At 33.7% G+C, this 24,786-nt stretch overlaps 4 non-coding genes and 1 pseudogene across 4 annotated transcripts; 2 read left to right on the forward strand and 3 right to left on the reverse strand.

Annotated features, from left to right (window-relative positions):
- Positions 1–1,667: 1,667 nt before the first annotated feature.
- On the reverse strand, positions 1,668–2,226 carry LOC110230758 (annotated as a pseudogene).
- A 397-nt stretch (positions 2,227–2,623) lies between these two features.
- Positions 2,624–2,710, forward strand: TRNAS-GGA. Its single transcript has one exon. It is a non-coding gene; the product is annotated as a tRNA-Ser (tRNA).
- A 1,297-nt stretch (positions 2,711–4,007) lies between these two features.
- TRNAT-UGU lies at positions 4,008–4,080 on the reverse strand. Its single transcript has one exon. It is a non-coding gene; the product is annotated as a tRNA-Thr (tRNA).
- A 2,003-nt stretch (positions 4,081–6,083) lies between these two features.
- On the forward strand, positions 6,084–6,156 carry TRNAF-GAA. The gene has a single exon. It is a non-coding gene; the product is annotated as a tRNA-Phe (tRNA).
- Positions 6,157–24,381: 18,225 nt separating this feature from the next.
- Positions 24,382–24,455, reverse strand: TRNAW-CCA. Its single transcript has one exon. It is a non-coding gene; the product is annotated as a tRNA-Trp (tRNA).
- Positions 24,456–24,786: the final 331 nt, after the last annotated feature.

The raw sequence follows: 24,786 nt of genomic DNA on the forward strand, positions 1-24,786 counted from the left end.
TCGGTAAAGATACATGTACTTGATGTCCTGCCCAAGAAAGGGACCCAAGTCCTAGTAGCCCTGCTAAATGGTGATTCAACATAGATTCTACATCTTGGAACCAAGCCAATTTTGGAGCTGCTTTGTGATAATGGAACCAACCAGCAAAAAGCATTAAGGCTGCGAAGACCAATGCGCCTATTGCGGTACAATAAAGTTGTAATTCACTAGTTATTCCGGATGCTCGCCAAATCTGAAAAAAGCCTGAGGTTATTTGTATTCCTCGGAAGCCTCCGCCCACATCTCCATTCAGGATTTCTTGGCCCACTATTGGCCAAACCACCTGAGCACTAGGTCCAATGTGAGTAGGATCACTCAGCCATGCTTCATAATTGGAAAAACGAGCACCATGGAAATACATGCCACTCAGCCAAAGAAAGATGATAGAGAGTTGGCCGAAATGGGCACTAAATACTTTTCGAGAGATTTCCTCCAAATCACTGGTATGACTATCAAAATCATGAGCATCAGCATGTAGGTTCCAGATCCAAGTGGTAGTATCAGGTCCCTTAGCTATTGTTCTTGAGAAATGACCGGGTTTAGCCCATTCCTCGAAAGAAGTTTTTATGGGATCCCTATCTACCAAAATTTTGACTTCTGGTTCCGGCGAACGAATAATCATTGAGTCCTCCTCTTTCCGGACAACACATACAAAGACACCCGCCAACAGTCACTCAAGTAATTAGTGAACCCGCCAACAGTCACTCAAGAACTTTCATTTTGATTTAATTAATATATTAATTAATATAATAAGTTTTATCTTTTCTCCTACCTTCAGAAAAAAAGGCATGTCCACTGTTATTAGATATTAGAATTTTCTGAAAGGTAACTATCCCGCTTTCATATAAAAATTTATATAGAATCTTTGAAAAAGACTTTTTCATACTTCATAAAAAAGAAAAAGACTTACTGTCTTTAGGATCTGATGCTACACCGCTGCTCAATACCTTAGGGGATTACTCTATTACATAAGTAGATTTCTAAGATTTATCTCATATCTCATATTGTGATATAAATAAACAGCTCTTGTTGTATCGGTCCAAAACCTTTCCAATTGATCTTTACGGTGCTTCCTCTATCAATTAAATCTTTTTTTATCCATAGAGAAGTATTTAGGCATATCTAGTCTTCACTTCATATTTCGATCGATGAAGTTTATTTATTTGCTACAGCTGATAAAAAATCGTTTTGGACGATGCTTATGTAGAAAGCCCTTTTTTTGTGTTTCTAGTATTTCATTGACTAGCTGTTCTTTTTTTCTATAGTGGAGATAGTCGCACGTAATGACAGATCACAGCCATATTATTAAAAGCTTGTGGTAAAAAGGGGTTTCGTTCTAATGCCCGAAAATAATATTCTAAAGCTTTGGTATGTTCCCCATTACTTGTATGGATAAGGCCTATATTATAGAGTATATAACTTCGATCATAGGGGTCAATTTCTAGTCGCATAGCTTCATAATAATTCTGTAATGCTTCCGCATAATTTCCTTCAGATTGAGCCGACATCCGTTACGGTCGTCATTCACTTTAACGAATTCTCCGTTTCAGAACCGTATGTGAGATTTTCATCTCATACGGCTCCTCCTTTAGGTGCATAATGAAAATAATATATGTAAAAATGTGATGTCATTATGAACTAAGCGGGGCTAATGTTTTTACAAGAAATCCCTAGCCAACCTTCTTGCAAAAGCTCTTTTCTTACTACCAAGTGGGTTCATGCTAGATAAAAATAAAAAAGGAAACTCTAAAAATTTCTTTGTTCTCAACGCCCCTAAATTTCCAGGAATTAGTCACTTCAACAGTCTTCAATGGTTATACGGGTATCCAAAGTACGAACGAGATGGATGTTTATTGTTCCAACCATGTTAATTAGTCCCAATCCCAACGAAGAAGAAGAAAGAAAGGGAATCATTTTTAAGAAAGTTTTTGTGTTGTTGATTTCTCGGCGTAGTGCTTCTTCCCCTATGCCTCCTATTCGTATATTGTATTAGTGTAGTAGGATTGATCTGTAATACGGGAACCATAGGTAAAAACCTTTTGCTCAATACTATAATTCACAATTGAAGCATCTAAGGCTGCATTAATCGTGGATACATGACAGAAGGGATTGTTTTTTTATATTATAAACTTCACCTTCAAAAGCGTAGATTTTTTTTCAATACTCGTTTTTCTTTCTATTCCAATCCAAATCGACGAGAAAAAAAAAATGATAATCAAATCACACCATCTCTGTAATAAGTAAATGCCTCTTTTTCTCCGGAAGTTGTCGGAATGACTCGTAATAAGATATCGGCTACAATTGTAAAGGTTTTATCAATAAAATTTCCATTTATACGCGATCTTGGCATAGGTAGTAATCCACTCTCTAACTCTTTTTATTTCCTTTACCTTTTCTTTTGTGAGAAAATTTTCTCACAAACAAAGGAATTGTATAGTACGAACTAACATAAAAGCGGACTCATTAAAAAAAACCTTCTATCTACTTACAATTTTTCCGGTCAAAAAGGTATCTATTAAGCATAATCTAAAAAACGATGAATAACTCGCTATTCACCCAGATACTCAGTCATAATCCTGATGTCGGAGAGATGGCCGAGTGGTTGAAGGCGTAACATTGGAACTGTTATGTAGACTTTTGTTTACCGAGGGTTCGAATCCCTCTCTTTCCGTACTTTCAACTAATTCACCAATCTTACGTGATTGACCCCAATGTATCAAATCCAATAAAAAAGAATAGATATAAAATCTACCTTGTTTTGATTTTGAAATAGATTCTCTATTCCCAATTTCTTTCATATGAAAAATGCTGGGAAGAGCAAACAAGGGATCCAAATCTCCCTACCAATCTATGATACATGAATAGGAAAAAGATTCCTCGACAAAATCCCTTACCTTGTGCCTTTTTATTTTTAATGGCAAAGGGGAGTTGTCCGAACTCTTGTTTTTAGTAATTTTTTTACTTAAGTTAGGTTTATTAAGTCTGTCGAGAGTAATATTCTACGACAAGCAATTCATTTATTTTCAAACCGACGCATTTCCTATCTATTATTTGATTGACTAACCCTTCATATTGGAATGTGTGAAGAGTCAGATGGTTTGGCAATTCCTCAGGGGCAGATGAATCAAGAAGATTTTGAACCAAAGTTCTAGAGTTTTGTTCATCCTTCACTGTAATAATATCTCGGGGTTTGCAGCGATAACTTGGTATATCAACTATACGACCATTAACTAAAATATGTCCATGATTAACTAATTGGCGCGCTTGAGGAATAGTCAAAGCCATACCCAATCGAAAAAGGATGTTATCCAAACGCATTTCAAGTAATTGTAGTAAAACTTGACCTGTTGACCCCTTGGCTTTTCCGGCGATACGCACATATTTAAGTAATTGGCGTTCTGTAAGACCATAATGAAAACGCAATTTTTGTTTTTCTTCTAAACGAATACGATATTGAGATTTTTTTACGGAGCGTGATTGGTTTCTAAGATCGCTTCCTGCCTTAGGCCTTTTACTAGTTAGTCCCGGTAAAGCCCCCAGACGGCGTATTTTTTTAAGACGAGGCCCTCGGTAACGTGACATAAAGACTCCTTTTTTTTATTGAAATTGTACAAAACTAAATAAAATTAAAACTGAACTAAATGATAATGATAAATGACGTGAAATACACTCCAATAAACTATTGGAATACAAAGAGTAAGAAGATATATTCTCTCAATATACAGATTTTTTTATTGTATATACAATATATATAAATCAAATAAATCACAAAAATTTTCCTTTATTTTCTTTATTTATTTTGCAAAGATCGAACTCTTTTAGCCAATATATATTCCTATATGGAAGTTTATATGACATAATATAAATGGAGTGGTAACTCTTGGAAAAAGGTCAAAGAAGTCTTTTCAATCTTCTTTGATTTTGAAAGTACATTAAAAATCATGTAAAAAAACGAAAAAATATGGAAAAGCCGGCTATCGGAATCGAACCGATGACCATCGCATTACAAATGCGATGCTCTAACCTCTGAGCTAACCGGGCTCAAATAAAATAGCGCATGCATACAAATTCACTAAACTACTAGATCGTATCAATTAACTATTCTATTAATATTTTTCCTTATCTATTTAGAATTAATCATATTCTATATATTCTAGAACAGAATATAGCTCAAATAAATAGTGACTATCATTAAATAAATAAAACATAACCTTAATTAATAGAATATAGCAGTATATTGACTTTCGAATTTTGATTTCATTAGTTTCTAAATAAGAAAATCTTAATTAGATCAGAAATCTTTTTTTTTTTTCTATCTATTTTTTTCTATCTATCTATTCTATATAGTATAGAATAGTATAGAATTATTAGAATTTCAAATTTACGAAGTAGACTTAGAATTTTTTCCATTGCACATTGTAGAATTCTAAGTTTCAATAATAATAATAAATTTCTTTTCATGAAAGTAAAAAAAAAGAATCGACCGTTCGACTATTTCTGAAAATTTAAGACAAAGATGAAAAAAAGAAGAACATATATATGTTATGTAATATATAACCATATTGAATTGCAAATACAAAAATGATAGAATCTTTATTGATTAGACTAAATCAATATGGATGGAGCTCAAAAAAATAAAAGAAGATAACAAAGACATAAAATAAGTATCTATAATGTAATGAATCCCAAGGTTTCGGCATAAGAAAAAAAGGAAAGACATCATAATGAGATCCTAAAAAAGGGGATATGGCGGAATTGGTAGACGCTACGGACTTAATTGGATTGAGCCTTGGTATGGAAACCTACTAAGTGATAACTTTCAAATTCAGAGAAACCCTGGAATTAACAATGGGCAATCCTGAGCCAAATCCTGGTTTACGCGAACAAACCGGAGTTTACAAAGCGCGAAAAAAGGGATAGGTGCAGAGACTCAATGGAAGTTGTTCTAACAAATGGAGTTCACTACCTTGTGTTGATAAAGGAATCCTTCGATCGAAACTTCAAATCAAAAAGGATGAAGGAGAAAAACCTATATTGTATAAATTTAGGTAACACAAAACGATCTCAAAAATGACGACCTTAATCTCGATTTCTATTTTTTTATAAACAAAATCGAAATGTTGTGAATCAATTCAAAGTTTAAGAAATAATATTTATTGATCAAATGATTCACTTCATAGTCTGATAGATCCTTGATGGAACTTAATTAATCGGACGAGAATAAAGATAGAGTCCCATTTTACATGTCAATACTGACAACAATGAAATTTATAGTAAGATGAAAATCCGTTGACTTTTAAAATCGTGAGGGTTCAAGTCCCTCTATCCCCAGCTCTACTCCCCGAAAAGGTTGACACCTTACCTTTTTTCGTTATTATTTATTTGAATTATTTAGAATCTATATCATTTTTCATTTTCAAACTTAGAAAGTCTTCTTTTATTTATAAAATCCAAGAAATTCCCTGTCCACAACTTTTTGAATTTACTACTTTTGAGTTTCTTTTCATTGACATAGACCTAAGTCATATATTAAAATGATACTGATACTTCAGTAGATGATACTTCGGTAATGGTAGACATAGCTTAATTGCGGGGGACTGAAAATCCTTGTGTCACCATTCGGAAAAGCAAGATGATACTTCGGTAATGGTCGGCATAGCATTTTTGCGGGGGACTGAAAATCCTTGTGTCACCATTAGGAAATAGGAAAAGCAAGATGATACTTCAGTAGATGATACCTCAGTAATGGTGGACATAGCTTTTTTGCGGGGGACTGAAAATCCCTGTGTCACATCATAACGATCCTTCAGTAATGGTAGACATAGCTTAATTGCGGGGGACTGAAAATCCATGTGTCATATGATAATGATCCTTCAGTAAAGGTAGACATAGCTTAGTTGCATAGGACTCGAAATCCTCGTTTCACCATTAGGAAAACGAGGATGATACTTCAGTAGATGATACCTCAGTAATGGTGGACATAGCTTTTTTGCGGGGGACTGAAAATCCTTGTGCCACCATTCGTAAAACGAGGATGATCCTTCGCCGGGATAGCTCAGTTGGTAGAGCAGAGGACTGAAAATCCTCGTGTCACCAGTTCAAATCTGGTTCTTGGCATAGGATTTATTAATTTTGATAAGTTTCTATTCTTCAAATTAAACGTATCTTTAGTAAAAAAAGTGCAATTATCCCTTATCCCCTCTCTTTTTTTGTTCATGTTGTGGATCCAGCCGTTCAAAAAGAATGTATAATACTTGATACATAATACATATCCGAAAGGAAAGGTTAAATGAGTTCCGTTGAATCAAACAAGTAAAAAAAGGTCTATATGTATAGTATACTATAGTATCTATAGTTGAAGGGCAAAAATACCCCAAGATTCATTAGATACAATAGAAATAGAATTGTATCCCCCCCCCCTTCATTTTTTGCTTTCCGATCTTATTTATTCATTCCCAGTTATGTGACTAAAGTTGACTAAGTTATGTGCGCAATACAAAGTTCATAATGCAGAACTCTTTTGTTTAGTTCATCCTATTGGCTCGGCTTTTACGAAATAAAAAAAGTATCTTTCAATCAAGCTATCTCTATTAATATCAACGAGACCTCAACTGTTCTGTTTGTTTGATCTAAAAAAGAATCGAATTCCAAATATTCCGTGAAGGTCTGGAGTTCTAGAAGCTAAGGCTCATTTTTTATCATTCAATAAGCATCTTCTATTTCATAAAAATTGGGGGCAATATAATCCTTACGTAAAGGCCACCCTATCCAACTTTCGGGCATTAGGATCCGTTTCAGTCGTGGATGGCTATCATAAGTGATTCCTAACATATCATAAGATTCCCGTTCTTGAAAATCCGTACTTTTCCAAACCCAGAAAACGGATGGAATTCTAGGATTACTCATGTGAGTAAATACTTTTATGCAGACTTCTTCCGCTTGATTAACACCATATTCTATTCTCGTAAGATGATACACGCTGGCTAAGAGGCCACCTGGTGCCACATCATAGGCACATTGCGAACGTAAATAATTGTAACCATATACATATAAAATTACAGCAATAGAATGCCAATCTTCGGGCTTTATTTGTAAAGTCTCTATTCCTTGATAATCGAAGCCCAACGATCTATGAACCAGCCCGCGTTTGGCTAGCCAAACGGACAAAGTGCCCTGCATCTTTTTTATTTCCCCCACACCTTTTTTATATAAAATTAAGTTTTTCACATTTACCATGAGTTCTAATTTATGAAGATTTTTTTCTTATTCTCTAAAAGCCTCCCTAATTCACTAATTCGTGGGACGATACTGGACTTTTGTATTTAAAAAATTTTTCAGTAGAGATCTCTGAAGTAGATGATGGTGGATAGAGTAATTCTTGATCATAATTTCCAATATGCGGACTGCGTACAACAAAAAACTTGTGATTGGTAGTAAAACACCGATTACCCTGTTGAGGTCTAATTCGATCCTTATAGATTTCTCTAGCTATTTTCTTACGAAGCTTTGTTATAGCGTCTATAACAGCCTCTGGTTTAGGTGGACAACCCGGCAAATAGACATCTACAGGAATTAGCTTATCAACTCCTCGAACAGTACTATAAGAATCGGTACTGAACATCCCCCCCGTAATTGTACACGCTCCCATAGCAATAACATACTTTGGTTCAGGCATTTGTTCATATAATCGCACTAAAGAAGGAGCCATTTTCATTGTTACTGTACCTGCTGTTAAAATAAGGTCCGCCTGTCTAGGACTCGATCTTGGTACTAACCCATAACGATCAAAGTCAAATCGGGAGCCTATTAATGAGGCAAATTCAATGAAACAACAACTGGTACCATAAAGAAGCGGCCATAGGCTGGAAAGTCTTGACCAATTTGAAAGATCATTTAACGTAGTTGAAATAACGGAATTTTTTGTTGTTCGATCAAGTACGGGAAACTTAATGGAATTCATAATTGTTTCAATGGTTTTTTTTACTTTTTTTTTTTTTATTGTACAAGTATTCGGGAAACGAACTAAGACCACTCCAATGCTCCTTTTCGCCATGCATAAACTAAACCAAGAATTAGGATAAGCACGAAAATGAAAGCTTCTATAAAAGCAGATGCCCCCAGTACATCGAAACTCATTGCCCACGGATACAGAAAAACAGTTTCAACATCAAAAACAACAAAAACTAGAGCAAACATATAATAACGGATTCTAAATTGTAACCAAGCATCCCCGATCGGTTCTATACCTGATTCATAACTAGAAAGTTTCTCCGGCCCCTTCCTAATTGGAGATAAAACTCCGGAAATTAGAAATGCCAAAACAGGAATAGCACTTGATATTAGTAAAAATGCCCAGAAAATATCATATTCGTAAAGCAGAAACATAGACGAACTCCTATGAATGTGGAAAAAATACCCGCTTAGTCAATTCCAATCGGAGTGGATTGGGCAAGGGATATAGAACTCTTGAGTCAAAAAAAAATTCAGGTTAATCGAATCATTTATTTTCGTTTGGTTGCTGTGGTAGACGTCTCATTTTAAGATTTATTAATTTCGTATTTTCAGTACACTTATTACTTAATAGTTCCATGTTTCTATTACTAATAGTTTCTAATATTAATAATATAATATTAATCTGATTAATAACTAGTAATTTTTTTTTATTTCTGTTTATGTTTAAAAAAACATTTTCGAAAAATCTCTTCGTTTTTAAAATGATGACGTATCAAAAAATCCAGTAAGACTTTACCATACTCATCTTACTTAGTATTAGATAGATTTAATTTTGGTTGAATTTAATTAGATTTCTGTTTTTATTTTTAAACAAGGCCGTGTCATAAAAAAAGTAACCAAGATTGGGTGGGGATACAAAAAAAGAAAGTCTTAGGAACTTTTTGATTGTAGCTAGTGAACGAGGAAAATTCATATAAAAAAATTACAACTATGAAAATTAATGAAGAAAAAAGTTGATTCTAAATTAAAAAAATTAGAAAAAAGTATCTATCTAGATATATCGATAGATAGTGGTTGGCTCCATTGAAATAAAATTTAATTTTCCGTTTTATTCTGAACGATCCCCAGGACTTATGGTTTTTGGTATGGAAATTTTTTTTATGAACCGAGCAATTAAAAGTAACCTGTTATAAATAAAGAATACAATAAAAGTAAAAAAAATTATCCAATTATTTTGATTTTAATGTGATTTATTAGAATGAATTTCTTAGTTAGGGCTATACGGACTCGAACCGTAGACCTGCTCGGTAAAAGAGTTCGAACTTATTATTATCAAAATGATTCGAACTCTTTCAAAGACCCAACATGCATTTTTTTTTGCATTGGGCTCTTTCATTAACTGATCTTTGGATCAGTTAGTCTACCATATTTTTTCTTAAAAAAAAGATAAGAAATGGTTCCAAGTACTCTGATTGATTATTTTTAAATTCTAATACAATACAGAAGAACTACCAAAGTGTTTCAAAAAAGGGTTCTCTTGACGTAGGTTTGCTTTTGGTCTAGATCAACTTAAGTTAAATATAGTCTCTAACATCCTGATTAAAAAATCAAACATGAAACTTGATACACCTTAAGGTTCATAGGACGAAAAGATTATTTTTGAGTTCCTTATACTCATTCTACCTAGCATTGAGTAGACTGGGTATTCACCCTATCAATATCTCAAATCAATGATGGGTTCTATTCATTCCCTACCTAACGGGGTACTTTAATAGGACCTAATGTCAGGCTGTTGTTCTCCTCTTTTTTCCTAAAAAAAAGTCATGGAGTAAGACATCGATTTCTTAATAAGATCAATCAATTAGTTTGATTGCGTGATGGACTCCTCTGAAAAACTTTGGCGCACGTGTAAACGAGGTGCTCTACCTAACTGAGCTATAGCCCTTGTGTTTGTGATACACATTTTATCTTATCATGTAGATAATTTCTTGTCAAGATTAATATTACATGATTGAACATTATATCTCTTTGATCTCGTTGTTTATTGGTATTGCTTAGAAATAATATTGGATTTATAATCCTATCGATGTGATAGGTATCCCATTTCCTTCTCTTTACGATGATAAATAACCTACTTAACTCAGTGGTTAGAGTATTGCTTTCATACGGCATGAGTCATTGGTTCAAATCCAATAGTAGGTATAACTTATTAGACACCATGATCAATGGTGTCTAATAAGTTTTTGTAACTAGCTTTTTTTATTTTATTGTTTTTCTCGCTTTTCGATCCTATTTTTTTTATACATTCTTTTTTTTTTTTACACGTCAGCTAGTTACAAAATCAAATCGTATTGAGAGCCTCGACTCGTGTCCGAGCTCGTTTGAGAGCTAGATTAGCCTCAATTGTCTGTCTCTTACCTTCAGCTTTTCTCAAGTTAGCTTCTGCTATTTCAAGAGTTTGCTGAGCTTCTTGTGGATCAATGTCACTATTCTTCTCTGCATCATTTACTAAAATAGTGATTTCATTATTGCCTATTCTAGCAAAACCGCCCATCAGAGCCATCGTTAACCATTGGTTAGTAAGGCGTATTTTCAAAATACCTATATCAACAGCTGTGGCAATCGGCGCGTGGTTCGGTAATACACCAATTTGTCCACTATTAGTAGATAAAATGATTTCTTTTACTTCTGAATCCCAAACAATTCGATTCGGAGTCAGTACACAAAGATTTAAGGTCATTTCTTCAATTTACTCTCCATTTCTAAGTTTGTAGCCTTCGCAGTAGCTTCATCGATGTTACCCACTAAGTAAAAGGCCTGTTCAGGAAGAGAATCAAATTCTCCGGAAAGGATCAATTTAAACCCTCTAATTGTTTCCGCTAGACCAACATATTTTCCCGGAGAACCTGTAAATACTTCTGCTACGAAAAAGGGTTGTGATAAGAAACGCTCAATTTTTCGTGCTCTTGCTACGGTTAAGCGATCCTCTTCGGATAATTCGTCCAACCCCAGGATAGCTATAATGTCCTGAAGCTCCTTGTAACGTTGTAAAGTTTGCTTTACTTGTTGCGCAGTTTCATAATGTTCCTCGCCAACGATTCGAGGTTGTAGCATAGTTGACGTTGAATCTAAAGGATCTACCGCTGGATAGATACCTTTGGCAGCTAATCCTCTTGATAGTACGGTAGTCGCATCTAAATGTGCAAATGTGGTGGCAGGAGCGGGGTCAGTCAAATCATCTGCAGGTACATAAACTGCTTGAATAGAGGTTATGGACCCCTTTTTTGTAGAAGTAATTCTTTCTTGTAAAGTACCCATTTCGGTACTAAGGGTGGGTTGATAACCCACAGCAGAAGGCATTCTACCCAATAAGGCGGATACCTCAGATCCTGCTTGTACGAAACGGAAGATATTGTTGATAAATAGAAGTACGTCTTGCTCATTAACATCTCGGAAATATTCTGCCATAGTTAAGGCAGTCAGACCAACTCTCATACGAGCTCCTGGTGGTTCATTCATCTGACCATAGACTAGGGCCACTTTGGATTCCGCAAGATTTTGTTCATTAATGACTCCAGATTCTTTCATTTCCATGTAAAGATCATTTCCTTCACGAGTCCGTTCGCCTACTCCACCAAATACGGATACACCACCATGAGCTTTAGCAATGTTGTTGATCAATTCCATAATTAGTACTGTTTTACCCACGCCAGCCCCACCGAATAGTCCAATTTTTCCCCCACGACGATAAGGGGCCAAAAGATCTACTACTTTAATTCCTGTTTCAAAAATTGATAATTTTGTATCTAATTGTATAAAAGCAGGCGCGGATTTATGGATAGGAGATGTTGTGCGAGTATCGACAGGACCTAAATTATCAACGGGTTCCCCAAGCACGTTGAAAATTCGTCCTAGAGTCGCTCCGCCGACTGGAACACTTAGAGGATTTCCCATATCAACCACGTCCATTCCTCTCTTTAAACCCTCTGTCGCACTCATAGCTACAGCTCTAACTCGATTATTTCCTAATAATTGCTGTACTTCACAAGTCACATTAATTTCTTGACCAAGAGTATCTCGACCCTTAACCACCAGAGCATTGTAAATATTAGGCATTTTGCCCGGGGGAAAGGCTACATCCAGTACCGGACCAATGATTTGAGCGATACGTCCCAGGTTTTTTTTTTCACGTATCGAAACCTCTGGATCCGAAGTAGTAGGATTTGTTCTCATAATAAAAAAATATGTTAAATTTTGTTGCGAAATTTTTCGAATAAAGAAAAAATCTTCGATAGCAAATTCATCGGTTAATTCAATAAAAAATGGGAGTAAGCGCTCGATTTCGTTGGTACCACCCAAGCGGATGTGGAATTCAATTTTTTACTTATTCAATGAAGGAATAGTCATTTTCAAGCTCAACTAACTGAAACCTAGTTTTAAAATAAAAAATATATGAATAAAAAAAAATTTTGCGGAAAGTCTTTGATTTATTTATCATAATAGAATAGGCAAGCCTTTGTTTTATCTTTTATCTAGCGAATTCTAAACGGAACTTTAGTTATGATTCATTATTTCGATCTCATTAGCCTCTTTTTTTTTTCATATTTTCATTTTAGCATATCCGGTTATGCGTCCCATTTATTCAACCCTTTAGCAACCCCCCCCCCCCACCCTCTTGTTTTTCATTTTCATGGATGAATTCTGCATATTGTCATATCTAGGATTTACATATACAACATATATTACTGTCAAGAGTGATTTTATTAATATTTTAATATTAAATATTTGGATTTATAAAAAGTCAAAGATTCAAAACTTGAAAAAGAAGTATTAGGTTGCGCTATACATATGAAAGAATATACAATAATGATGTATTTGGCGAATCAAATATCATGGTCTAATAAAGAATCATTCTGATTAGTTGATAATTTTGTGAAAGATTCCTGTGAAAAAGGTTAATTAAATCTATTCCTAATTTATGTCGAGTAGACCTTGTTGTTTTGTTTTATTGCAAGAATTCTAAATTCATGACTTGTAGGGAGGGACTTATGTCACCACAAACAGAGACTAAAGCAAGTGTTGGATTCAAAGCTGGTGTTAAAGAGTATAAATTGACTTATTATACTCCTGAATATGAAACCAAGGATACTGATATCTTGGCAGCATTCCGAGTAACTCCTCAACCTGGAGTTCCACCTGAAGAAGCAGGGGCTGCGGTAGCTGCTGAATCTTCTACTGGTACATGGACAACTGTGTGGACCGATGGGCTTACCAGCCTTGATCGTTACAAAGGACGATGCTACCACATCGAGCCCGTTCCAGGAGAAGAAACTCAATTTATTGCGTATGTAGCTTACCCCTTAGACCTTTTTGAAGAAGGTTCGGTTACTAACATGTTTACCTCGATTGTGGGTAATGTATTTGGGTTCAAAGCCCTGGCTGCTCTACGTCTAGAGGATCTGCGAATCCCTCCTGCTTATACTAAAACTTTCCAAGGACCACCTCATGGTATCCAAGTTGAAAGAGATAAATTGAACAAGTATGGACGTCCCCTATTAGGATGTACTATTAAACCAAAATTGGGGTTATCCGCGAAGAACTATGGTAGAGCAGTTTATGAATGTCTACGTGGTGGACTTGATTTTACCAAAGATGATGAGAATGTGAAATCCCAACCATTTATGCGTTGGAGAGACCGTTTCTTATTTTGTGCCGAAGCTATTTATAAATCACAGGCTGAAACAGGTGAAATCAAAGGGCATTATTTGAATGCTATTGCGGGTACATGCGAAGAAATGATCAAAAGAGCTGTATTTGCCAGAGAATTGGGAGTTCCTATCGTAATGCATGACTACTTAACAGGGGGATTCACCGCAAATACTAGTTTGGCTCATTATTGCCGAGATAATGGCCTACTTCTTCACATCCACCATGCAATGCACGCTGTTATTGATAGACAGAAGAATCATGGTATGCACTTCCGTGTACTAGCTAAAGCTTTACGTCTATCTGGTGGAGATCATGTTCACGCGGGTACAGTAGTAGGTAAACTTGAAGGAGACAGGGAGTCAACTTTGGGCTTTGTTGATTTACTGCGCGATGATTATGTTGAAAAAGATCGAAGCCGCGGTATCTTTTTCACTCAAGATTGGGTCTCACTACCAGGTGTTCTGCCTGTGGCTTCAGGGGGTATTCACGTTTGGCATATGCCTGCTTTGACCGAGATCTTTGGAGATGATTCTGTACTACAATTCGGTGGAGGAACTTTAGGCCACCCTTGGGGAAATGCACCGGGTGCCGTAGCTAACCGAGTAGCTCTGGAAGCATGTGTACAAGCTCGTAATGAGGGACGTGATCTTGCAGTCGAGGGTAATGAAATTATCCGTGAAGCTTGCAAGTGGAGTCCTGAACTAGCTGCTGCTTGTGAAGTATGGAAAGAGATCAGATTTAACTTCCCAACCGTCGATAAATTAGATGGCCAAGAGTAGATAAATTAGATTAGTAATTCACGTTTGTTTTATTAGTTTAATTGCACTCGGCTCAATCTTTTTTTTTACTAAAAAGATTGAGCCGAGTTTATCTGTTGTATATACTATTTTTTTTTATAGATACATACTTAAATCTAGATATAAAAAAACTCTTCAATAAAAAAAAGAAGATTAAACACAACTACAATTTTGTTATTGTAGTGTTCACAAGAAATCCTATACGAAACATGGATTCTTAGGAGTGTTATAGTCTTTCGTGTCAGGGCTTGAACCAAGTATCCCCGCTTCTTCTACCCCATCCTGCATGTTGTCCTTTTCTTTTCATTCCGTATTGGAATAAAAAAAGTTTTTTTATTTTATATTTTATATTAGTATACGAGATTTTACTAAAAAAGTTCTTCATATCCTTATATTCATAAGCGAAGAACAAATATTTCTTTTTTTTTTTTATGAGAATTTTACACAATATAAGAAAATCCTTATTTTCTTTTAGAATTGAAATTTATTAATTTCAATTACTTTACTTTTACTTAATAATCTTAGCAATTGCATCGATATGTTTTGCTTACTCTGAATAGAAAATGAACTATTCAAAAAAATTTTGCATTTTTCAATTTTTTCATTGAATGACTATTCGTCTATTGTTATTGTATTTTCATTTAAATAGAGGCCAGAAGCTCTATGGAAAAATCGTGGTTCAATTTTATGTTTTCTAAGGGAGAATTGGAATACAGAGGCGAGCTAAGTAAAGCAATGGATAGTTTTGCTCCTGGTGAAAAGACTACTATAAGTCAAGACCATTTTATATATGATATGGATAAAAACTTTTATGGTTGGGGTGAGCGTTCTAGTTATTCCAATAATGTTGATCTTTTAGTTAGCTCCAAGGACATTCGCAATTTCATATCGGATGATACCTTTTTTGTTAGGGATAGTAATAATAATAGTTATTCTATATATTTTGATAAAAAAAAAAAATTTTTTGAGATTGACAATGATTTTAGTGACCTAGAAATTTTTTTTTATAGTTATTGTAGTTCTAGTTATTTGAATAATAGATCTAAAGGTGACAACGATCTGCACTATGATCCTTACATTAAGGATACTAAATATAATTGTACTAATCACATTAATAGTTGCATTGATTCTTATTTTCGTTCTTACATCTGTATTGATAGTAACTTTTTAAGCGATAGTAATAATTCCAATGAAAGTTACATTTATAATTTCATTTGTAGTGAAAGTGGAAAGATTCGTGAAAGCAAAAATTACAAGATAAGAACTAATAGGAATCGTAGTAATTTAATAAGTTCTAAGGATTTTGATATAACTCAAAACTACAATCAATTGTGGATTCAATGCGACAATTGTTATGGATTAATGTATAAGAAAGTCAAAATGAATGTTTGTGAACAATGTGGACATTATTTGAAAATGAGTAGTTCAGAGAGAATCGAGCTTTCGATTGATCCGAGTACTTGGAATCCTATGGATGAAGACATGGTCTCTGCGGATCCCATTAAATTTCATTCGAAGGAGGAACCTTATAAAAACCGTATTGACTCTGCTCAAAAAACTACAGGATTGACTGACGCTGTTCAAACAGGTACAGGTCAACTAAACGGTATTCCGGTAGCCCTTGGGGTTATGGATTTTCGGTTTATGGGGGGTAGTATGGGATCCGTAGTAGGCGAAAAAATAACTCGTTTGATCGAGTATGCTACCAATCAATGTTTACCTCTTATTTTAGTGTGTTCTTCCGGAGGAGCACGAATGCAAGAAGGAAGTTTAAGTTTGATGCAAATGGCTAAAATTTCTTCGGTTTTATGTGATTATCAATCAAGTAAAAAGTTATTCTATATATCAATTCTTACATCTCCTACTACCGGTGGAGTGACAGCTAGTTTGGGTATGTTGGGGGATATCATTATTGCCGAACCCTATGCCTATATTGCATTTGCGGGTAAAAGAGTAATTGAACAAACATTGAAAAAAGCCGTGCCTGAAGGTTCACAAGCGGCTGAATCTTTATTACGTAAGGGCTTATTGGATGCAATTGTACCACGTAATCTTTTAAAAGGTGTTCTGAGCGAGTTATTTCAGCTCCATGCTTTTTTTTCGTTGAACAAAAATTAAATAAAATAGAACGGTTAGTTTATCAGAATTAAACGAAAACCCTTAAAAATTCATTTTTCTTTCAAATCATTTTTTTTATCGATATTCTTGTTTACTACTCAGTAAATCTCTATCAACAAGATAAAAAGTGAATTTTTGTTTTGGGGAAGTTCAAATTATACTAGACAAACAAAAAAAAGGTTCATTTTCCTCCCTTGCTTGCATATGTATAGATAATTCAAATAGAGATAGATGCAGATCTATAGAGAGTCTTCCATCTTTTTGCATTTCCCGAAAATTCCCTGTTGTTGGATCAGACTCTAATCAATTTTGTAGAAATTTGTAATGGAATAAAAATTTTTCTTTATTAATGACTATATTTTATAAGATATAAGACAAAAAGAATAATAAATCTAACAAGGGGATTATGATACATCTAGTTGATAGTTGATTTTGAAAGATGAATAAGTCCATTTATTTAGTTTGGCGTTTCTTGTACCTATTTTATTATTCTATTTCTATTAGGTTCTATTCTATATATTTCTATTAGATTGTATATTAGTATTAGATATATATTTACTTAAAGATACTTAGTATAATTATATAATAGATATAATAGAAATAATAAAAATACAAGATATTCTAAGATATCTTTAGAATTCAGAATATAACAATAACATGTACAAATATTAAATTGAGGTACCCATTTTATGACAACTTTCAATAACTTACCCTCTATTTTTGTGCCTTTAGTAGGCCTAGTCTTTCCGGCAATTGCAATGGCTTCTTTATTTCTTCATATTCAAAAAAATAAGATTTTTTAGATCGGCTGAGACCTAATCATATCACCCCTTTTTTTATTTTAAAAACTTCGATTCGATAAGACCCATTTGGTAGAATATTGTATAACACATAGATTCCTACAAACATAAATAAAAAAAGCTCTTATGCATGTGTAAACGTAAAAAAATTTGCGCTCTTTTGAAAAATGGATCCTCGTCGGGCCGATGTCTGAAATTCCAGTCAATCTATTTATTTGTATGTATATAACTATAGGGGATCATATAAAGGAAGGAGATTTTATTTTTTTAGATATAAACAATTCTATGAATTACTCCTAAGGTAAAGGTTCACAAAAAAAGAGTTTTTGAGAGTTACTTTGAAAAAAAAAAAAGGAAAGTCATATTTTCTCAATTCCAAAAAATTGTATAACTGGATCTAATATATATGAGTTGGCGATCAGAATCTATATGGATAGAATTTATAACGGGGTCTCGAAAAACAAGTAATTTCTGCTGGGCCTTTATCCTATTTTTAGGTTCATTAGGATTCTTATTGGTTGGAACTTCCAGTTATCTTGGTAGAAATGTTATATCGTTATTTCCGTCCCAGCAAATCATTTTTTTTCCACAAGGGATTGTGATGTCTTTCTATGGGATCGCAGGTCTCTTTATTAGTTGCTATTTGTGGTGCACTATTTTGTGGAATGTGGGTAGTGGTTATTATCTTTTCGACCGAAAAGAAGGAATAGTGCGTATTTTTCGTTGGGGATTTCCTGGAAAAAGTCGTCGCATCTTTTTACGATTCTTTATGAAAGATATTCAGTCCATCAGAATAGAAGTTAAAGAGGGTGTTTCTGCTCGACGTGTCCTTTATATGGAAATTCGAGGTCAAGGGGCTATTCCTTTAATTCGTACTGATGAGAATTTTACTACACGAGAAATTGAGCAAAAAGCTGCTGAATTGGCTTACTTCTTGCGTGTACCAATTGAAGTATTTTGAAATGAATTAATTTTAAAAGACTAAATGCTTTGGCAGTAGGAAGAAAAAACGAAAGAATTTCTTTCTTTTTTTTTCAATTGAATATTCATCTATTCTTTTATGCTCGTTTTTTTGATATATTTGATAGAAAAGAAAAGGAGTTTCTTCGTTTCGAAATTAGTATTGATCGAAAAAAGGGGGAATAACATCCCGGAAACCCCATTTGTTCTTGATTCAAGTTGGAAGTGTATTCTGAGTCTATTTCTGTATTCTTTCTAGATTCAAATCAAAGACTCAGTATTGAATCAACAGCAAAAGAGAAAATGGATTCATAGGCTCACTATATTCTATTCGAATTAGAATAGAAACTCATGCTCGATAGAAATATTAGATCTAATAGAATCAACAAATGAGGTAGGTTCATTAACAATTCACAGATTCAAAATGGCAAAAAAGAAAGCATTTATTCCTTTTTTTTATTTTACATCTATAGTCTTTTTGCCCTGGTTGATCTCTCTCTGCTGTAATAAAAGTTTGAAAACTTGGATTACTAATTGGTGGAATACTAGACAATGCGAAACTTTTTTGAATGATATTCAAGAAAAAAGTGTTCTAGAAAAATTCATACAATTAGAAGAACTATTCCAGCTCGATGAAATGATAAATTAAAGGAATACCCAGAAACCGATTTACAACAATTTCGTCTAGGAATCCACAAAGAAACGATCCAATTCATCAAGATACACAATGAGTATCGTATCCATACAATCTTGCACTTCTCGACAAATCTAATATCTTTCGTTATTCTAAGTGGTTATTCCTTTTGGGGTAAGGAAAAGCTTTTTATTCTGAATTCGTGGGTTCAAGAATTCCTATATAATTTAAGTGATACAATTAAAGCTTTTTCGATTATTTTATTAACTGATTTATGTATCGGATTCCATTCGCCTCACGGTTGGGAACTAATGATTGGTTATATTTACAAAGATTTTGGGTTTGCTCATTATGAGCAAATTTTATCTGGTCTAGTTTCTACCTTTCCAGTCATTCTTGATACAATTTTTAAATATTGGATTTTTCGTTATTTAAATCGTGTATCTCCGTCACTTGTAGTGATTTATCATGCAATAAACGACTAAAAAAAGATTCACTGATCCAATTTTAATCTTTCGTACCTTATACATCATAACAAAATCAAAGTCGTATTTACTTTACTCTTTTTACCCATGAGGGATTCCTTGTATATTTCAACAAAAAAAATTTGATTTTTTTCAGTAAATGTAAATAGCAGAATTGTGGCTAGGGAAGTATATTATCGACCTAGCTAACTTTATTGTAGAAATTTTCGGGATAAATGATTGGACCATGCAAACTATAAATACCTTTTCTTGGATAAGGGAAGAGATTACTCGCTCCATATCTGTCTCACTCATGATATATATAATAACTTGGGCATCCATTTCAAGTGCATATCCGATTTTTGCCCACCAGAATTATGAAAATCCACGAGAGGCAACTGGGCGTATTGTATGTGCCAATTGCCATTTAGCTAATAAGCCCGTGGATATTGAGGTTCCACAAACGGTACTTCCTGATACTGTATTTGAAGCAGTTATTAAAATTCCTTATGATATGCAACTAAAATAACCTTTCCTATTCTTGCTCCGGACCCTGCTACTAATAAAGATTTCTTATTTTACCGGAGGGGTTTGAATTAGCCCCCCCCGATCGTATTTCACCCGAGATGAAAGAAGCCCGTGGATATTGAGGTTCCACAAACGGTACTTCCTGATACTGTATTTGAAGCAGTTCCTGGTCAAAAATATAGTGAAATAACCTTTCCTATTCTTGCTCCGGACCCTGCTACTAATAAAGATGTTCACTTCTTAAAATATCCTATATATGTAGGTGGAAACAGGGGAAGGGGTCAGATTTATCCTGATGGTAGCAAAAGTAACAATACAGTTTATAATGCTACGGCAGGAGGGATAATAAGTAAAATTTTACGAAAAGAAAAAGGGGGATACGAAATAACCATAGTGGATGCATCAAATGGACGCAAAGTGATTGATATTATCCCTCGAGGCCTAGAACTTCTTGTTTCAGAGGGCGAATCCATTAAACTCGATCAACCATTAACGAGTAATCCTAATGTGGGTGGATTTGGTCAGGGAGATGCGGAAATAGTACTTCAAGATCCATTACGTGTCCAAGGCCTTTTGTTCTTCTTAGGATCGGTTGTTTTGGCACAAATCTTTTTGGTTCTTAAAAAGAAACAGTTTGAGAAGGTTCAATTATCCGAAATGAATTTTTAGTTCTGTCTATTTAGCTTTATCAAATTCGTAAAAAAAGAACAAAAAAATTATGAAAACCTTTTGCCTCTCTTTAGATTTGCTATTCCTTTTCGACTAGATGTCAGGAATTACTTGTATCATAGTCCTAATACTAGTATGTATATTGAGAAGAATTCACTTTACCCCCCCTTTATTTATTTTTCAATAAAACTTTGAAAAATGAGAAGGGGTGTGATGTAACTCTGTCGTTATTGACCAATTGAAATTGATAGAATGTATCAATAATCAAGAGTTTTTTTTTATTCGAATGGCAAAATTTGACTAGATACTAAAATAAGATAAGGAACACACGCGCCGAAAAAAAGGGGAACCATAAATCGGCGAAACAACAAGTTTTAGGGACTATAGGGAGTATTTTTTGTCTTGCTAGTCTTCGACACAAGAAAAGGAATTTTAGACATCCTTTTCTTGTGTCGATCTTGTCCTTCTTGATTCAATTCGTTAAAAAATCCTATTCTTAGTTTACATATATATTACTGTTTCTATATATATAACGTTTTAATATATATATATTAATATTAATTAATAGTATATATAATTATTATAGTATATAGAATTATTAATTAATAATATAAAAGTAGTTACTTTTTGTAGTTTTCTTTTTTTTTTTCAATTTTGATGAAATACTAAATAAGTAAAATAAGAAAAAACTTCTATTTCGATTCTATTATAGTATAGGTAGGCCTAATTTAAAATTTTAATGATAGATCTAATGATAAAAAATATTGTGTCAGCCGGGGAAGCAGGAAAAGGGAATTAAGTTATTCCCCTTTTTTATTCTATCTTTGAAAGGTTAAAAAAATACTATATGTTCGTAATCTACTAATCTAATTAAGTTCATTTTTCAAAAACACGATAAAAATTTGTTCTGATTATTAGCAGTTCAACGGGACCCCCTCGAATCAGACAAAGAAGGAAGAGTCGGGCCCCGTTGAGTTCTTATGTTTTCACGTCTATAACTCAGCTCATCCAATTTCTACAGGGATGAACCTAATCCTGAATATGAACCATATAAGAAAATACCTATTAAACCGATCACAGGAATACCAGCTACAGTACCTATTACCCAAAGAGGAATCCTTCCAGTAGTATCAGCCATTTATCCCGCTTCCCTCCACATTTCATCGAGTGGTCATGCTAGAAACATAAACAGTCAAAGATAATTATTTTATATAATCCATCCGAATGGGATAAGAAAATTACTACTCTTTCTTTTTTATTTTATTATTCTACGCTCTTTTCTTAATTGAAGAAATAATTCGAAAATAAAACAGCAAGTACAAAAATGAATAATAACCCCCAATAGAGACTGGTACGATTTAATTCAACACTTTGTTCGTTCGGATTTGATTGTGTCATAGCTCTATAATTGAATTAGGTTTATCGTTGGATGAACTGCATTGCTGATATTGACCCCAAAAAAGAAACGGTAGGTACAGCTAGTCCATGAACAGCCAACCAGCGCACTGTAAAAATTGGATAGGTCCTATCTATAGTCATTGGGTCCTCCTAAAAAGATCTACTAAATTCGTCGAGTTGTTCCAAAGGATCAAAACGGCCTGTTATTAATGGAATGCCTTGTCGGCTCTCTGTAAAATACTCGTTTGGACGAGGGCTCCCGAACACATCGTAAGCTAAACCGGTGCTGACGAATAACCAGCCCGCAATGAATAGGGAAGGTATAGTAATGCTATGAATGACCCAGTATCGAATACTGGTAATAATATCAGCAAAAGAACGTTCTCCTGTGCTTCCAGACATACTGAACTCCAGATATTCTCGTAGGGAATCGATTCTGTAAAAGATGAATCAGTAAATTAAAATTCACTGAGATTTCATCTTTTTGAGATCGTCAATAAAGTACCAAGGGTATTTTTAGAGTCTACCGAATCAGTAAAGCTATCCTTCTTCTGACACAGCAACGCAATTTGAATTAGTATAGAAATGGGGTGTTAGATAATTTCTTTTTTTCTTGCTTGTCGATGTATAACCGTGTCCCACTTTTTCAAATTACTGTAATCTATAGGGGCTTTGATCCTTTATTCGTTTTGGACTAGAAAATAAACTAAAGATTAGATAAAATGAAAATCCAAGAGGTTGGTTTATAATTCTACTAATTAATGAAGGAAATTTTCATATTGTCCCAAGTTAATTGAATTAAAAATTCATAAATTTTATTTTCATTGCATATGCATAATTGTAGAATACATTTTTTTAATGATAATATGATCCCCTCCTTTTACTTTTTGTTTCATTTTAAGGAATTAATTTGCAGTAACAAGAAAAAGAAGAATAGTTTTGGATTGGATCAATTAAAAAGAACAACAAATAAAAATAATAATAAATACTAAATATTTGTAATGCGTGCATTCTTTTGTTGTATTCAATTCACAATTCAAAGGTTTTTTTCTTTCTTTAACTAACTACAAAGGTGATGGGTTTTTCACTCTATTTTCTATATAATCTCGAAAGAAAAAAACCTAAAACCTCGAAAGGAAACGATAATAGAAATTGCTAAGTACAAGTTTTAAAAATCTAGTTATCTTTTAAAATCTAGTTAAAATAAATAAATATTTTTTTGACTAATCTCGTTCTCCGTGTAGGATACCTCTTTTCTTTTTAGTCTCATTCGATAGATTAAATGAAGAAAACTGCTCTACTATTTAATCTAATGAGTTCAAATTTAAGTAAATTCAATTTAAAAAAAGTAGAAAGGGGCGTATTCTAGGTTCTAAGGTCAATTAAAAAAAAAAAAAAGAATCAAACAACTTATTTTCAAATTTTTACATATTAATTCAAAAAAAGTTATATGTTTTGGCTGAAGTTAGATAATAGAGTTATTTTTTTTATTTATTATTATTATTTTTTTTTAATTTCTTAAAGAGTTTTTCAATTAATTAGTTACGTGAATTCTGACTCCTGAGATAGTGCAGATGCCAAAGACGATGAATTGAGTTCTTTTTATCTTTCTCTATTTTTGTTCATACCACCTATAATGATTGATAATTCACAAATTTTCAATTGAATTTTTTTAATTCTTGGAACTAGTTATCTTTCTCTATTTCTTAAAAAAAAATTTCAATTGAAACTTAGGGAAGTACTTTAGAAACATATGTATAAAAAACATATTTTATTGAGTCCCTTCATGCCTACTATAACTAGTTATTTCGGTTTTCTACTAGCAGCTTTAACTATAACCTCAGTTCTATTTATTGGTCTAAGCAAAATACGACTTATTTGAAATTAATTGAATGCAGATTTTTTTATAAAAAAGGATTTCGGTGGTATTTCATATGTTCGATAGTTCCTTACCGTGTTAATTACCCAATTTTGGTCATTGAGATTCATTGGCAATACAGATTAAGAGCTAGGAATAGATAGTACCTCTCTTTTCTCCCTTTCAAAAATGAAAACAAAAGAAAATTCAAATGATTGAAGTTTTTTTATTTGGAATCGTCTTAGGTCTAATTCCTATTACTTTGGCTGGATTATTCGTAACTGCTTATTTACAATACAGACATGGTGATCAGTTGGACTTTTAATTAATTAACATCTCGTTTTTTTTACTGACCTCCTTCTTGCTTTCCTATGCGGGAGGTCTAATTAAGATTGCTGCTCAGTAATTTGCGAACAGTGGAATTTTGATACAATCTAATAATCAAGAGTGAAATCACGCTCTGTAGGATTTGAACCTACGACATTGGGTTTTGGAGACCCACGTTCTACCGAACTGAACTAAAAGCGTTTTTCTTGTTTTTTTTATAAAAAACGAAAAGGCTAGAAAGAGGGCATTCTTTAACCCGACTCGATTTTGTACGTATATACTATATCATACATAGTATATCATAAATTTCAGAATTAAATGTAAATGTATGTCCGATTAAAAAAAAATAGATCAAAATAGATACCTCGTTACTGCTCTTCTGAGCAGTAATAGGTAGGGATGACAGGATTTGAACCCGTGACATTTTGTACCCAAAACAAACGCGCTACCAAGCTGCGCTACATCCCTTTCAATAGGTTTACAGTGTCATTGTAGAGAATTCCTGTCTTGTTTTCCACATCCTTCTTCTTTT

This window comes from Arabidopsis lyrata (assembly GCF_000004255.2).
Source record: "Arabidopsis lyrata subsp. lyrata unplaced genomic scaffold ARALYscaffold_2, whole genome shotgun sequence".
Taxonomy (NCBI): domain Eukaryota; kingdom Viridiplantae; phylum Streptophyta; class Magnoliopsida; order Brassicales; family Brassicaceae; genus Arabidopsis; species Arabidopsis lyrata.